This window comes from Mustela nivalis (assembly GCF_964662115.1).
Source record: "Mustela nivalis genome assembly, chromosome: 3".
Classification (NCBI taxonomy): domain Eukaryota; kingdom Metazoa; phylum Chordata; class Mammalia; order Carnivora; family Mustelidae; genus Mustela; species Mustela nivalis.
Window position 1 is genome coordinate 56,283,735 of NC_139022.1, and position 16,697 is coordinate 56,300,431.

The following is a 16,697-nucleotide window of genomic DNA, read 5'->3' on the forward strand; positions in this document are numbered from 1 at the left end:
TTAAAGGAATTTCAGAGAAAGACTTGCAGCTGAAGCTGAGGTGAAGAAGAAAACCACATGAGAAGCAAGCTGTCAAAATGAAGCATCTAGGACTCACACAGGAAGCCACACACCAGAGACTGACCCTGCCTTTAAGTTGATTCCTACCTTGAAACTGTATCTGAGAAAGTAGACATGAAGACTGGAGGTGACTTGTCCAGAAAGAACACTGGGATGACACGTGGCCAGTGGGAAAACACAACATGAATAATAAGATTATAATTTAAAGCTGTGAAATCTTGACTCCCACCCTAAAATATGTAGGAGCTGAAGAGGAGAGTTAGACTGGGCGACTGGTCTTCCAGTAAAAGAGCATTTAGGTTTGTAAAACCAGAATACACTACCTGCCCAAGGAGACAAGCTGTCAAATACAACAGAAATGCTAGATCATGTCCAGCTTAAGTGGTCATGTCTGCCTGTGGGTCAATCTAATTATGGTACCAACATCAAAAGGGAGTATATTTCAAATTAGATTTCTGGAGAAAACATCTTTAAACTCATTTTCTCATTGTTGTGAGCTGTACAGGTGGAAAATATTTATCCCTTTACACAAGGAGTATCAACCTCTGGTACATTCTGAGGCTTAAACTCAAAGCAGAAGGCAGCTGAGAGCTGATGAGCAGTCCAGAGTGGAACTGGAGAGAGAGGTCTCTTACATCCAAGTAGCTGAGCGCTCCCAGAGAAAACTACCCAACCTTGCTTCTGATGACCTGGTATTCCTTTCTATGACTCTATTCTGATTCTACTCACAGTTCCACGATAGTTATTTTAGATCAACTTCCTAAGCCCTGACCCCAACCACTCTCCCTATCACATGAATCTGGCCACATCATATGGTACGTCATAGAAAAAAATAAGAGGCCAGGAAGTAGAGCTTCTTCACCTTCCTGTTTGCCCTCTTCCCCACCCAGGAAAGGAAATTATCCATACACACACTCACCTCCTCTTCCCCATTTCAGTGGGAGGTGAGGGAGTTCTCCCTAGGCTCATCCTGGCTTGCATTCTTCATCTGACTTCTGGGTTCCTTACCCTCACAGCCATTCAGGCACTTGGCCTCAATTATTACCAACTTCTACTCTGTTTCATCTGTTTCCAAGTCCTCAGATGTACTTGAGTTCTGATCTTATAAAAAATACCGTGTTTATTTCTATCTCTCATAGTCAGACTTCTTTAAAGAATAATGTACACTCGCTGTGTCTAAATCTAACCTGTTTGCTCCTCAACTCCTTATTGCCTGTATCCCATGCTCTGAATCTACCTTTTCACTGGAATTACTCTTACCGAGGTGTCTGATCACTTAGAACAACCAAACCCAGTAGTTACTCCTTAGCCTTGACTTCAGGGGGAGCACGTGGCACTGCTAGGCACCCCTTCCTTCTGACTCACTGATCTCTCTCAGGTCTGTGATGTCTCTTTCTGCCTCTTCCTCATGTGCATGCATTTTCCTCCTGCCTATCTGAAGATGTTCCCTCCAAGTCCTCTTAGAAGACTTGGCTGCTGTATCTCTATGAATGTTCCCCCAAAACCCTAATCTTGGTCATGTTTTCTTGCACTCTACCTCCCTCCCGGTGTCTTGTCCATGTAACCATCAGACTATATTCCAATGACTCCCCACCTCCATCATAGAACCTTCCCCTGAGTTTCAAAACAATATACACCTCACACTCATTATATCCAAGCCTAAAATAACCCTCTCTGCTCATGCCCCTTGACCCCCAAATCTATTATATTGTCCGGATTCCCTTCCTTGCTTAAGCATACAATCATTGCCTTTGTCATATAACAAATTGGGAAATTCTTTGTTTTTCAAAAATATTTAAAATTGCCATCTCATATACAGTACCCAAAGTCAATTATACTAGTTTCTAAGTAGAATAACATAATCTTCAGTAAGCTATATTTTATATATGTTACCTACTGGTATCTAGCTCAATAGCATGTTTTTGTCTGGTCATTTGCCTCTGAACTATTTGGCAGAAAATATATATGGCTTGAAAAAGCAAAAAGATTAAAGTAAAATATCCATTAGTTTATTAATATGGTCACAGAGTAGAAATGCTCTATTTTATGAGTAGTACATGTGATGGGATTTTTAAGTTTTTGAGTATGGTCTTGATAACTCAAATTATTTTGTAATTGCTTTATATAATAAGCCATATTATAATTTCTCCACACGGCATAAATTTAGGATCAATATCCCCCCCCCTATTTCTATTTATTTCTATTCTATATATTTCTATCTAATATCCCATATTTCTGAAAGTTATCCATCTCACAGAAAAATTAAAATAATTGAATTGTGAATACCTATATGCCTAGATTCTCCTCTATCACTTGTGTTATATTTGCTTTATCACATATCAATCCATCTAGCCTTGTATTAATCCATCTTTTTTCAAAGTAGGCTGTAGATATTTGTACACTTCACCCCTAAATATTTGAGCATGACTATTATTCACTACATTTATCTTAAGGAAGGTGATTTTCCATGTATCGCATGCACACATCTTCAGTGGTACTCTAAGCACTACTCATTCTCCACTCTTCCTTCTTCCTCCCCACCCACTCCTACCCAGTCATCCTCCACATTTCTCAACTCCCTTCCCTCTCCTCCAGGCCCACAGCTTTAGTTCATAGTTTTGTCATTTCTCATCTGGATTACTGAAAAGTCAGCCAGTATCTTCCATTTTAATTCATTCTTGTAGCAGTCAAGGTGATTTTTTCAAACCAAAAATCTCATGTTCTTTTCTGTTTAAATTCCATTGATAATTCTACCTCCAAATATTTAGAGGAAACTTTAGGATACTCTCATCTCCTGATCACAGTATAGCAGGGTCTGACCTTGTCTATTTCTCTGGCCTCATTTCTTGCCACTTCCCCACCTTTCTTAACCTGTTCCCAGCAGCTCCTTCTCACATAAACACAAGTCACCAAAGATATAAAATTCTCTGCAGTATTTCATGCGCCTCAGGCTTTGTACTTTCTTCCATGGTTTTCCTTCTGTCTCCAATGCCTTGCTCTCCCTTCTTCATTCGGCTACTCCCTTCTCACTCTCCCTGACTCCCTTCTGCGTTACCTCCTCCCCTGAGCCCTGCAAGTCCACCCTGTACCCTCAACACAGACTTGGCGGATGCCCTTCTCAGGTTTTCCTGAACATCATGTCGACATACATATTTGTCTTAGAATTTTTGCTCCACTGTTTGCTTGTCAGTGATCCCAACCAGTCTGTAGCTTCTTAGGGGCAGGGAGCACATCCTGCTCCTGGAATCCTTTGTTCCAGATATAAATGCTCAACGAACGTTGATAGGAGCAAAGCAGACAGGAGGAAGGCTGGGGTATTTACGAGATATTTGAGAATATTTAGCATTCAAGGTGAATGGAGGGAGAGTGTTAATCCAACAAAACATTTAATATAAATTTAAACCCAAAGGGCCACCTTTAGCCTACATCAGCACTTCCCTGTGACCTCAGGCAAAATATAGGTAAGAAGAAGATCATGAGCCAGTTGTTACCTTTTTACATTTTTTGTTGTAATAAAATGCATGTAGCATTAAATTTATCCTCCTAATCACTTTTCAGTGTGTAGTTCAGTAGCGTTAAGTGCGTTCACTTTGTTGTGCCCATGCCACTTCTAATTATATAAATGCAAGATTATATCTTTCTTTGTAAAAAGGACAAATAAAGGTATTAAGAAAGCTCTGACTCAAGGTAGCTAGATTCTTGCCTCAAGTACTTGTAGCAGCTATGCAGGAGCTGCCCTAAGGCTGTACCACTAATTACCAGGCAGCAGTTTCTAGAGCTGAAGGCAAAACTGTCAAATCTCAGTAATTGGAGGGTGTTTTCTTCCAAAGGACAAGTGCATCAGACTACATTTATGGTGTTAAGAATCCCATGGGCTTCACACCTGCCGGTGGCAGCCAGTCTACCTTAGGCCTGACCCTGATTATCCAACTGACTATACACGAGGTGATTTTAGAGACCCAAAGTATGCCATCAGTTGAATAGCATACTATCCCGCATTTTATCCAAGAAAATGAATCTTCATCTAGCCCTGAATTTCTCTGGACTGGACTATTTGGCAATCCTCCACAGCAGAAGAGTAAGAAAAGAGATAAGAAATGTGAAATACATTGACAGTATCTGAATTCAGGCAGTTGATAGAGTCATTGCACTGATTCTACCATAGTCACTTCGCGGCATGGATCAAGTCCGTATCCACTAGAAGCCAGACCAAGTGTATTACCCAACAATACAAAGCTTTGGGCCACATGAGGGACTTAGAAAAGAACGCAAAATGAATCCGTCCCCAGCTATTTATTGAGGCTCTAATATGGACCAGAAGTGTGTTAAACACTATAGCATTAAAATTAGCATACTTGGCTCCCATATTTCAGAAATAAAACCTTTAGACCATAGAAAATCTGATAATAAGTAATATAAACCAGCAAGCAAAATTCACCATAGTCATTTCTTCAAAATTCAGAGTATAAACTGAGGGTACATTGACTACAAAGGTAATCTCCAAGGAAGGAAGACACGGAAAGATTTGGGATGGTTACTCAGAATTGGATGATGATTTTCACAATTAATTGATTACTTTTCTTGGTCTGGGATATATTCTGATTGTAAGAAACGGGATCTTTCAACCACTCTTAAGCAAGTAGTTGTATTTACTAAAAAGATACATGGATATTTCACTGAACTCAGATGGCAGAAAATATCCCTAAGCCACACCAGGCAAGGAAAGAAGCAAGAACATGGGAGTTAGGAACTGTGATGACAATCACCATGGCCCTAGAAGATAAGATGCTCCCATTTCCACATTTATTGCTCTGTCTCCTCTATTCTCCTTCTCTGCAGATAGGCCTTCTCTACCTTGGGATGCACACGGCCCAAATATGACACACACACACCCGTTTTTCTATTCCCTCATCTCCAATAGGGATGAACTAAAGTCTCTGAACCTAATTCCAAATTCTTAAGTGGAGAAACTGATGAGAATAGTTTAGGTCAAGTCTTCATTCCCTGATGTTTGTTACTTACGACTTTTTCCGAAGACTCTGCTTCCTAGGACTCCAGAAGTGAGGCTGTATCATGATGTCTACCCATGGGGTTGCAAAAATGCCTCAGCACTTAACAACAGCATTCTGATTCGTCCAGTAACCAAGTGAAGTTATAGAAACGTGAAGTGAGAATATTTGGTTCCAAATTCTTAAGTTATCAGATCAATATTATTGATTTTCATCCAACCCAACAAAAAGCACATGCACTTCTTTTTAGGTGAAGAGTTCCAAGCACATCCTTAGGATATTTAATTTCTACTCTGCTTGCCTTCCCTCCCCCCACAAAAGTTAAATTTATCTTTACTTACTGGAAAAAGTAGTCTGTGTAGTTGTTCTCATCATCCGTGTGGGAGCCTCTATCTGGAAGTCTAAGCATTTACTGACTTCAGAGACGGTGGCAACACGCAGACAGAACATCTAAACCACCATTTCTCACCACAGATGCTTTGTGTTAGAGGATAGGAGCTGTGCTTAGAACAAATGCCAGAAGGCACTGAAGTACCAATTACTAACTATTTAAGGACAATGCCATCTCCAGAATGGAATACGGTTCACAATTATGAAAAAAGTTGATTCTGTTGCAATAGTTAAGTATTTCCACACTGTCCCTAGCAAGCCTTTATAATCTGCATTAATCACAAGTTTCTTTGGGGATTCTTGTCTAGGGATAAGCTTAAACCATTAATTAAGTCACTGTGTGTGTGATGCTGGAGTTGTTCCCTCCTTGTTTATAATACATACTTGTCTACTGGTCTGAATGAGGAGAATGGGACACAGATGCCCAAGCTGCCGCCTCTGAGAAACCTAGACTGTGGGGTGCTGCCTTGTTATGGGCTGAATTGTGTGTGTCTCCCCAATTCCAGCTTCACATATATTAAAGTGCTAACAGTCAGGACTTGAGGGTGTAACTATATTTGGAGATAGAATCCTTAAAGAGGTAATTAAGTTAAAATGGGATTGGCGGGACAGGACCTAACCTAATCTGACTGATGTCTTTGTAAGAGGAGGACATTTGGACACACAAAAGTTCTCCAGGGATGCCAGAGCATGGAGAAGTGACCAGATGAGGACACCATGAGGCGGCCTTCTACAAGCCAAGGAGAGAGGTCTCAGAAACTAAATGTGCTGATAATTTGATATTAGACTCCAAAGCTGTGAGAAAATAAATTTCTAGTGGTTAAGCCACCCAGACTGTAGTATTCTGTTATGGCAACCCTAGAAGACTAATATACTCCTCCCTGAGAGATTTTAGTATCAGAGGATTCTCTAACCTCCTTCTTCAGGATGACTCATTCACAGGTTTAACTGTATATGACCCCGACTTAGACTGTTTCTTATACTAGATATGGAGAAACCTTGAGATATTCCCACAACACTCATTCCCTCAAGGCATCCACAGACTGGAATAAAGAGTAGCAACCTCCTTTACATGAGAGAGACATTTCTCAATCTCACACGATCCCCAATATTACCTACTGTCATATACCAAATTGTTGCACACATTTATAACATCTGTCTGACCTCTGTAAGCATTTGAGCCCCTAGAATGTTTTGCTCAGAAACAGGTTGCACAGTGCTTCTATCAATGTGCAGAGACATTGATCAGGCATCCCAGGGTGACCAGGCAACAACAGGCCCATTAAAAACATTTCCTCTAAAGCCAGATAACACTGATTTTTTGAATACACTTCTGAAGACCTAACAGAGTCACAGAATCAAAAAGCAATAATTCTCTGGCCATTGCTGTCACTGAGGTAGAGTCACCTTGTATACATATCAGCTAACAAAAATGAGGCTATCCTTCCCTTTTCCACTTGCTTTTTCAAAATATTATCACCTAAGGGGCACCTGGGTGGCTCAATCAGTTGAGTGTCTGACTCCTGATTTCAGCTTGGGTTGTGATCTTGGGGTGGTGAGATCAGGCCCCAGGTCAGGTTCCACGCTGGGTGTGGAGCCTTCTTGGGATTCTCTCTCTCCCTCTCCCTCTGCCCCTTCCCACACCCTCATTCATATTCTCTCTCTCTCTCTCAGTCATTATATGTACAAAGGGAGATAATTTGGTTTGGTATGAACCAGGGATTTGAGTTGTTGCAGGACTTTTTAGTCAAGAATTGAAAAGATTAATTTTGTCCCAGATAAGGTTGGTCGAAATGTTGTACTTTGCCAGTTTGTGAAGCCATCCAGCAATACTTTAGTTAATCCTCAACTCATTTATAATGGTGGGAATAAGTACTAGTGCCTCTAGAGATGCTCTGTGAGCCCAGCCTACTATCCAGGTCAGGGAGAATCCCCAGAGGAAAAAGCCCAGGTTGTCCTAGAGATGGCAGAGCCACAGAACAGCAGCAGGAATCTCTGTGTCTGTCTCTCCCTAGCCCTCTCCATCCCTTTCTCTTCCTCTTATTCCTTTCACATTCATTCCTTCTCTCCTCCTAAAGCAGATCGAAAAGATATTCAGAGGGAGGGGTTCCTCAACAACCAGAGTTCAAGGGCAATTGCTTTGGGAGGATGCTCAAGACTTCCTCAGAACTTGCAATGGAATTTCACTGGCACAAGCACTAAAGACTTCAAAGAAAAGAGCCAGCATCTCAGCACTGAACAGTTTATCCACAGATAAACTGAGGATGCCAAAGGTTCATTTGTTCAAATGGCCAAATACTAATTCAGTGGTCTGCCTGGACAGAAGCTAGACCCGTACTTCCTACAAATCCACACAACAATAGCCTCTCCCACATATGTCCACTTACCACCCTTCTCACACACAACTACCACCACCACACACACCACCAACCACCACACACTTACACACAGTCACCACTCACAACACACATACCAGCAGATACCTTAATCTGTTAATACTAGTGTTACACATACAACACTAATCAAAACACACACACACACACACACACATTGCAAGAGGCACATTACAAAAAGCCATTGCAAAAATGCATCTCTCATAAATGAGTCAAAAACAATGTGAAAAACAAGAAGCATCAACAAAATCATCTCAATCTCTGTTCTGTTTTGTTTCAGAATCTCCACCTCTGATTTACACTAACCCAGACTTTAACATTGACTAGTGAAGGGCAATGTCTAGTACATTTGATAATAACCATTTCTTCCATCTTTCCCCTATGTTTTTGTCTGATTGTTCCCGAGTCTAAGCCATTTAGGCAGGGGGGTCTGCTGTAGTATTCTTTTCTCAGTGTGTACTCAAGAAACAAAGGCACAGCAGTACACTGTCACTGAGTGGCAGACCACATCCTCACAATGCCTGTCTTCTTGCCCAAAAGCAATGAAAGCTTCTTTCCTAATAGAATAATTCAGTGGAAGGTAATCAAGCCACTTTGGAAGGGCCTATATTACGTGAAATATGGGGTGTGATGGGGGCAGTGCTTATAGTGTTTTCAGAAATAAAAATTAGACACATGCCCTCATCTAATTTGGAAAGAGACTGTCCAAAAGCAGTCTATTTATGATTATACCAAGCCTAATGTGCCAGATGATTGTGAGCCCCCTTTTCCCCTTCTGCTGCCTACTCATTCTCTGTTTTACTGCTCATTACCTTCTTCATCAATGTGTAAGAGAGAAAGGTCATGGTGATATGTCTGTCAATCCCTTTTGTTTTATCTTCATAGCTCTGCAAAAAAAAAAAAAAAAAAAAAAAAATTCAAGAGGAATAAGCTGAAACACACATAAGACCTTAGGATCACCTGAAGATTTTTATTAACCCTGTGCCCTTTGCCCCCCCCCCACTTTGTACAGTGAATGTAGTCTGCATAAACCTTGCATGAGATAAATGTGCCATATTTCTCCACCCTTGGCTCAGTATAAGAAATGCTCCAACAGCAACTTGGCAAATGAAAGTAATCAATAAAAGCCACTACGAAGGTCTTGGTAACCCAAACTATGATCTGTCCCATATTCTTCTGTCAAGTTCTAAGTCATCCACACCAAAGTTCTCAAAGCACAATGTCTCTGGTAGGATTTGACATAAAAGAGAACCGCATGTCTGACTCCGTGATGCCATCGTTGCACAGACAACTGTTGTCAGTTGTGGCCACTGATAAACTTTATGTGACATAAAGAAAGCCACAGGGATTTTATGAACTTCAGTAAATGTAACTGTAATAGATTCATTGCCCAACTTCATGATGGCATCAATGAGAGTTATACATATGGGATTTTCAAACTGTTCAAGGAGAATTTTAACATTCCAGTGTTTGAGAGTGATTAATGATCAATTAATGGCTAATATAATCAGTACAATTAATTAATGATTCATACAATCAGTTCTATATTACACATTGTATAAAGTATAAATAGACTGAAAGGTTATGTTAATTGAGGATATTTTGCACTTACATATGTAGACTTTTCTTTGTTAGGTGCATAATCAATTGGGCTGTATGATATAGAATGGATAGATTGCCAATTATTATCAATGATATTTACTCCATTGTTCAAATATAGAGCATTTAAACTAATCCCTACAGCATTTTCCAAAGCTCTTTTTTGTTTTGATCAATATTTGCCTTCTCTATACTGTAATATTTTGGAAACCATCTCAAGTTTGATCAAGAATACTGACTCAAGAGGAGGAGAAGGAAGATGGCAGAAGAGTGGGAGACCTAAATTTCACAGAGTCCCAGGAGTTCAGCTAGCTATCAAAACATTCTGAACACCAACAAACTCAACAGGAGACTGAAGAAAAGAACAGCAATTCTAGGAACAGAAAAGCAACCACTTTCTGGAAGGTAGGAGGTGAGGAGAAGTGAATCTGAGATAACATACGGGAAGATAGACCATGGGGGAAGGGGCCAGCTTCTGGCAAGCAGTAAAGCAGTGGAGCACAAAATTGAAACTTTTAGAACTCTGCTCCACTGAGGGATGTCACTCCAGAGTCTAAAAATGAGGGGTGGAGAACTTGTGGGGACAGTGTGGTCTCAGGACCCATCGGGTCACAAAATGACCAGGGGTGCCTGAGTGTAGCAGAGTTCCCAGGTATCAGAGCAGGGACAACAGCTGCAGAGTCAAAGAGTGTGGTGTCAGCTTGGGGTTACCTTAAACCATGATCCAAGGCACAGTCAGACCACTGCTCTTCAAGCAGGGACCCCTGGAAGATCCAGGGAGACCCCCTCCTTCCTCCTCTGGGAGGAGTGGCACAAGGAGTGTGCTTCAGGAATCTGTTGGATTTGGAGACTCCAAACAGGGCCATGCACCAGAGTTAGAAACACTTGATAAGGGGCCAGGTGAGCATGGAGTGTGGCCAGAGACCAGGGAGAGAGGAGGGATTAATTGCTATTCTCTGAGGGTGCACTGAGGATTGGGGCCCTGAGCTCTGGCTCCTCTGGGTGGGAGATTGGGAGGCTGCCATTTTCATTCCCAGTCCTCCAAAGCTATACAGAAAGCCTTCAGGGAACAAAAGATACCAAGAGCAAAAAAGCAGATTACTTTGCCTGGCCTCTGGCAAGGGCAGTGCAATTCTTCCTCAGGCAAAGACATTTGAGAGTCACAGCAACAGGTCCCTATCCTAGAAGATCAACAAGAACATCCAGCCAAGACCAAGTTCACCCATCGATGAGAACTGTAAAACTTCAGAGCTACGGGAATACAGCACATAGAATTCATGGCTTTTTCCCCATGATTCTTTAGTCTTTCAAAGTTAATTTATTTTATTTTATTTTTTTCTTATTCTATTTTTAAATGTTTCCTCTTTCCTATTTTAATGTTTTTTAAACTATTTTATCTTATCAATACCTTTTTTAAAAATCTTTTTAAAATTTTCACTGTTATACTCATATTCTATCCCTTCATTGTATTTCACCTTATTTTTAGTATACATATATGAGTTTCTTTCTTTAAAATTTTGGGATACAGTTTCTTCTAATAGATCAAAATATACCCTAAATCTAGCATATGGCTTTGTTCTAGTCTCTAGCCTGATAACATTCTTTCCTCATTTTGTTTTCTTTTCTCAACCAACTTCTTATCAATTTCTTTTCCAGAATCTTTTTAAATTTTCACCTTTGCAGTCATATTCCATCCCTGCATCATGTTTACCCTTATTTTGGTATATATATATAAGTTTTTCTTTCTTTAAAATTTTGGGAGGCAGTTTCTTCTAACAGACCAAAGTACACCCAGAACCAAGTGTGTAGCTGTGTTCTCTTCACCAGTCTAAAAAAAATTAAAAAAAAATATGTATGTATGTATATATATGCCCCTGCTCTTTTTTCTCTCTTCTCCACCCGTTTTTGGTCTCTTCTGATTTGCTTAGTGTATATTTTTCTGGAGTCGTTGCTACCCTTTTAGTATTTTATTTTTTCAGTCATCTATTCTTATCTGTATAAAATCATAAGGTGGGAAAAATCACCACAGAAAACAGAACAAGAGGCAGTACCGATGGCTAGGGACCTAATCAATACAGACATTAGTAATATGTCAGAACTAGAGTTCAGAATAACGATTCTCAAGGTGCTAACTGGGCTGGAAAAAAAAACATGGAAGATACTAATGAATCCCTTTCTGGAGAAACAAAATCTCTTCCTGGAGAAATAAAGCTATTAATGATGTGCAATCAAAATGGAGGCTCTTACTGCTAGGATAAATGAGGCAGAAGAGAGAATAAGTGATATAGAAGACCAAATGATGAAGAATAAAGAAGATGAGAAAAAGAGAGACAAACAAATACTAGGCCACAAAGGCAGAATTCAAGAGATAAGGGATATCATAAGATGAAACAATTTTAGAATAATTGGGATCCCAGAAGATGAAGAAAGAGAGAGGGGGGCAGAAGGTTATTGGAGTAAATTATAGCAGAGCATTTCCCTAATTTTGCAAAGGGAACAAGAATTAAAATCCAGGAGAAACAGAGAACACCACTCAAAATCCATAAAAATAGGTCCACACCCCATTATCTAATAATAAAACTTACAAGTCTCAGTGACAAAGAGAAAATCCTGAAAGTAGCTTGAGATGAGAAGTCTGTAACATACAATGGTAGAAATATTAGATTGGCAGCAGACTTATCCACAGAGACCTAACAGGACAGAAAGGACTGGCATGATATATTCAGATCACTAAAAGAGAAAAATATGCAGCCAAGAATACTATATACAGCTAGGCTATCTTTGAAAATAGAAGGAGAGATAAAAACCTTCCAGGATAAACAACTAAAAGAATTTTCAAACAGCAATCCAGCCCTACAGGAAATATTGAAGGGGGTCCTCAAAGCAAAGAGAGAGCCTAAAAGTAACAGACCAGAAAGGAACAGAGACAATACATAGTAAGAATCATCCTACAGGCAATACAATTCATATCTTTCAGTAGTTACCCTGAATGTAAATGGACTAAATGTCCCAATCAAAAGACACAGGGTATCAGAATGGATAAAAAAGACAAGACCCATCAATATGCTGTTTGCAAGAAACTCATTTTAGACCCAAAGACACCTCCAGATTTAAAGTAAGGGAGTGGAAAACAATTTACTATGCTAATGAACATGAAAAGAAAGCTAAGGTGGCAATCCTAATATCAGATAAATTAGATTTTAAGCCAAAGACTACACTAAGAGATGAGGAAGGACAGTATATTATACTTAAAGGGTCTGTCCAACAAGAAGATATAACAACTTTAAATACCTATGCCCCTAACATGGGAACAGCCAATTATATAAACCAATAACAAAATCAAAACAACACATTGAAAATAATACAATAGTAAGGGACTTTAACACCCCCTCTCACTGAAATGGACAGATCATCTAAGCAAAGATCAACAAGGAAATAAAGGCTTTAAATGACACACTGGGCCAGAGGGACATCACAGATATATTCAGAACATTCCATCCCAAAGCAACAGAATACACATTCTCCTGTAGTGTATAGGGAACATTCTCCAGAATAGATCACATCCTGGGTCATAAATCAGGTCTCAACTGGTACCAAAAGATTGGGATCATTCCCTGCATATTTTCAGACCACAATTCTTTGAAACTAGAACTCAACCACAATAGGAAGGTTAGAAAGAATTCAAATACATGGAGGCTAAAGAACATCCTACTAAAGAATGAATGAGTCAACCACGAAATTAAAGAAGAATTTAAAAGATTCATGGAAACAAATGAAAATGAAAACACAACTGTTCAAAATTTGGGGGCTATCGCAAAGGTGGTCATGTGAGGAAAGTATGTAACAATATAAACCTTTCACAGGAAATAAGAAAGATCTCAAATATACAACCTACTAACACTACACCTAAAGAAGCTAGAAAGGGAACTGAAAATAAAGCCTAAACCCAGCAAGGAGAAGAGAAATAGTAAAGATCAGAGCAGAGATTAATGAAATAGAAACCAAAAGAACAGTAGAACAAATCAATGAAACTAGGAATTGGTTCTTTGAAAGAATTAATAAGGTTGATAAACCCCCAGCCAGACTTATCAAAAAGAAAAGAGAAAGGACCCAAATTAATAAAATCATGAATGAAAGAGCAAAGATCACAACCAACATCAAAGAAATACAGACAATTATAAGAACATATTATGAACAACTATACACCAGAAAATCTCACAATCTGGAAGAAATGGAAGCATTCCAAGAGACTTATAAACTACCAAAACTGAACAAGAAGAAATAGAAAACCTGAACAGACCCATAACCAGTAAGGAGATTGAAGCAGTCATCAAAAATCTCCCAACAAAGAAGAGCCTATGGCCAGACAGCTTCCCAGGGGAATTCTACCAAATATTTTTAAAAGAATTAATACTTATTTTCTCATGAAACTGTTCCAAAAAATAGAAATGGAAGAAAAACTTACAAACTCATTCTATGAGGCTTACAAACTCATTCTATCATTACTTTGATCCCCAAACCAGACAAAGACCCCATCAAAAAGGAGAATTAGAGACCAATATCCTTGATGAACACAGATGTGAAAATTCTCACCAATACTAACCAAGAGGATCCAACAATACATTAAAAGGATTATTCACCACAACTAAGTGGGATTTACTTCTGTGCTGCAAGGTTGGTTCAACATCCACAAATCAATAATGTGATACATTAATAAAAGAAAGAACAAGAACCATATGATACTCTCAATAGATGCTGAAAAAAACACTTAAAAAGAACAGCATCCTTTCTTGATCAAAACTCTTCAAAGTGTAGGGATAGACGGTACATACCTCTAGTATCACAAAAGCTATCAATGAAAAACCCACAGTGAACATCATTCTCAATGGGGAAAAATGGAGAGCTTTTCCGCTAAGCTCAGCAGCACAGCAGGGATGTCCACTATCACCACTGCTATTCAACATAGTACTAGAAGTTCTAGCCTCAGCAATCAGACAACAAAAAGAAATAAAAAGGCATCCAAACTGGCAAAGAAAAAGTCAAACTCTCACTCTTTGCAGATGACATGATACTTTACAAGAAAAACCCAAAAGACTCCACATCAAAACTGCTAGAACTTGTACAGGAATTCAATAAATTGTCAGGATATAAAATCAATGCACAGAAATCAGTTCCATTTCTATACACAAACAATAAGACAAAAGAAGAGAAATTAAGGATCTGATCCCATTTATAATTGCACCAAAAAGCACAAGATACGAGGGAATAAATCTAACCAAAGAAGCAAAGAATCTATACTCAGAAAACTATAAAGTAGTCATGAAAGAAATTGAGGAAAACACAAAGAAATAGAAAAATGTTCATCCTCATGGACTGGAAGAAAACATATTGTGAAAATGTCTATGCTACATAAAGCAATCTATACATTTAATGCAATCCCTATCAAAATACTATCAATATTTTTGAAAGAAATGAAACAAATAATCCTAAAATTTCTATAGAAACAGAAAAGACCCCTAATAGCTAGAAGAATGTTGAAAAAGAAAACCAAATTTGGTGGCATCATAATTCCATATTTCAAGCTCCATTACAAAGCAGTAATCATCAAGACATCAAGACTGGCACAAAAACAGATAGATCAATGGAACAGAATAGAGAGCCCAGAAATGGACCTCAACTCTACGGTCAACTAATCTTCAACAAAGCAGGTAAGATGCACAATGGAAAAAAGACAGTCTCCTCAACAAATGTTGTTGGGAAAATTGGACAGCTACAAGCAGAAGAATGAAACTGGACCATTTCCTTACACCACACACAAAAATAGAGTCAAAATGGATGAAAAACCTCCATGTGAGACAGGAATTTATCAAAATCCTTGAGAACACAGGCAGCAACCTCTTCGACCTCAGCTTCAGCAACATCTTCCTAGAAACAACACCAAAAGCAAGGGAAGCAAAGGCAAAAATGAACTATTGGGACTTCATCAAGATCAAAAGCTTTTGCACAGCAAAGAAAACAGTCAACAAAACCAAGAAGATAGAATGGGAGAAGATATTTGCAAATCACATATAAAATAAAGGGCTAATATCAAAAATCTATAAAGAACTTACCAAACTCAACACCCAAAGAACAAATAATCCAATCTAGAAACGGGCAGAAGACATGAACAGACATTTCTCCAAAGAAGACATCCAAATGGCCAACAGACACATGAGAAAGTGTTCAACATCACTCAGCATCAGGGAAATAGAAATCAAAAGCACAGTGAGATACCACCTCACACCAGTCAGAATTGCTAAAATTAACAAGTCAGGAAATGACAGATGTTGGGGAGGATACAGAGAAAGGGGAACCCTCCTACATTGTTGGTGGGAATGCAAGCTGGTGTAGCCACTCTGGAAAACAGTATGGAGGTTCTTCAAAAAGTTGAAAATAGAGCTACCCTATGGCCCAGCAATTGCACTAATGGGTATTAACCCTAAAGATACAAAAGTAGTGATCCGAAGGGGCACGTGCACCCAAATGTTTATAGCAGCAATGTCCACAATAGCCGAACTATGGAAAGAACCTAGCTGTCCATCAACAGATTAATGGATAAAGAAGATGTGGTGTGTGTATGTATATATATATACACACACACAGTGGAATACTATGTAGCTATCAAAAAAAAAAACCCCAAATCTTGGCATTTGCAATGACGTGGATGGAACTAGAGGGTATTATGCTAAGCGAAATAAGTCACTCAGAGAAAGATAATATCAAATGACCTCTCTGATATGAGGAATTTGAGAGGCAGGGCAGGGGATCGTGGTGGGTAGGGAGGGAATAAATGATACAAGATGGGATCGGGAGGGAGACAAACCATAAGAGACTCTTAATCTCAGGAAACAAACTGGGGGTTGCTGGGGGGTTGGGAGGAGGGATACAGTGGCTGGGTGATGGACATTGGGGATTGGGGAGGGTATGGGCTATGTTGAGTGCTGTGAAGTGTGTAAGACCGATGATTCACAGACACGTACCCCTGAAATAAATAACACATTGTATGCTAAAATAAATAACACATTGTATGCTAATACAAAAAAAATATGAAAAAAAATATGAACTGTAATTCACCTACAACCTAAAAACACCCAAAATGTTATCATTCCCTTCATTTTTAAGGCCACTAGGTTATCACTCATTTATGAGTATTATTGCTTGTGGTATAATAACTTCACTCCAAAGGGCAAGGGGAAAACAGCTAACA

The 16,697-nt window shown here is 39.2% G+C and overlaps 1 protein-coding gene across 1 annotated transcript in view; it reads right to left on the reverse strand.

The window, feature by feature from the left end:
- Positions 1–16,697, reverse strand: part of LOC309861173 (uncharacterized protein) — a 734,084-nt gene that overhangs the window by 702,536 nt on the left and 14,851 nt on the right. Inside the window, exon 2 of the mRNA XM_082723834.1 lies at positions 8,665–8,739. The gene's annotated coding sequence lies outside the window, so the exon portion shown is untranslated. The remainder of the gene's footprint in view (positions 1–8,664; positions 8,740–16,697) is intronic.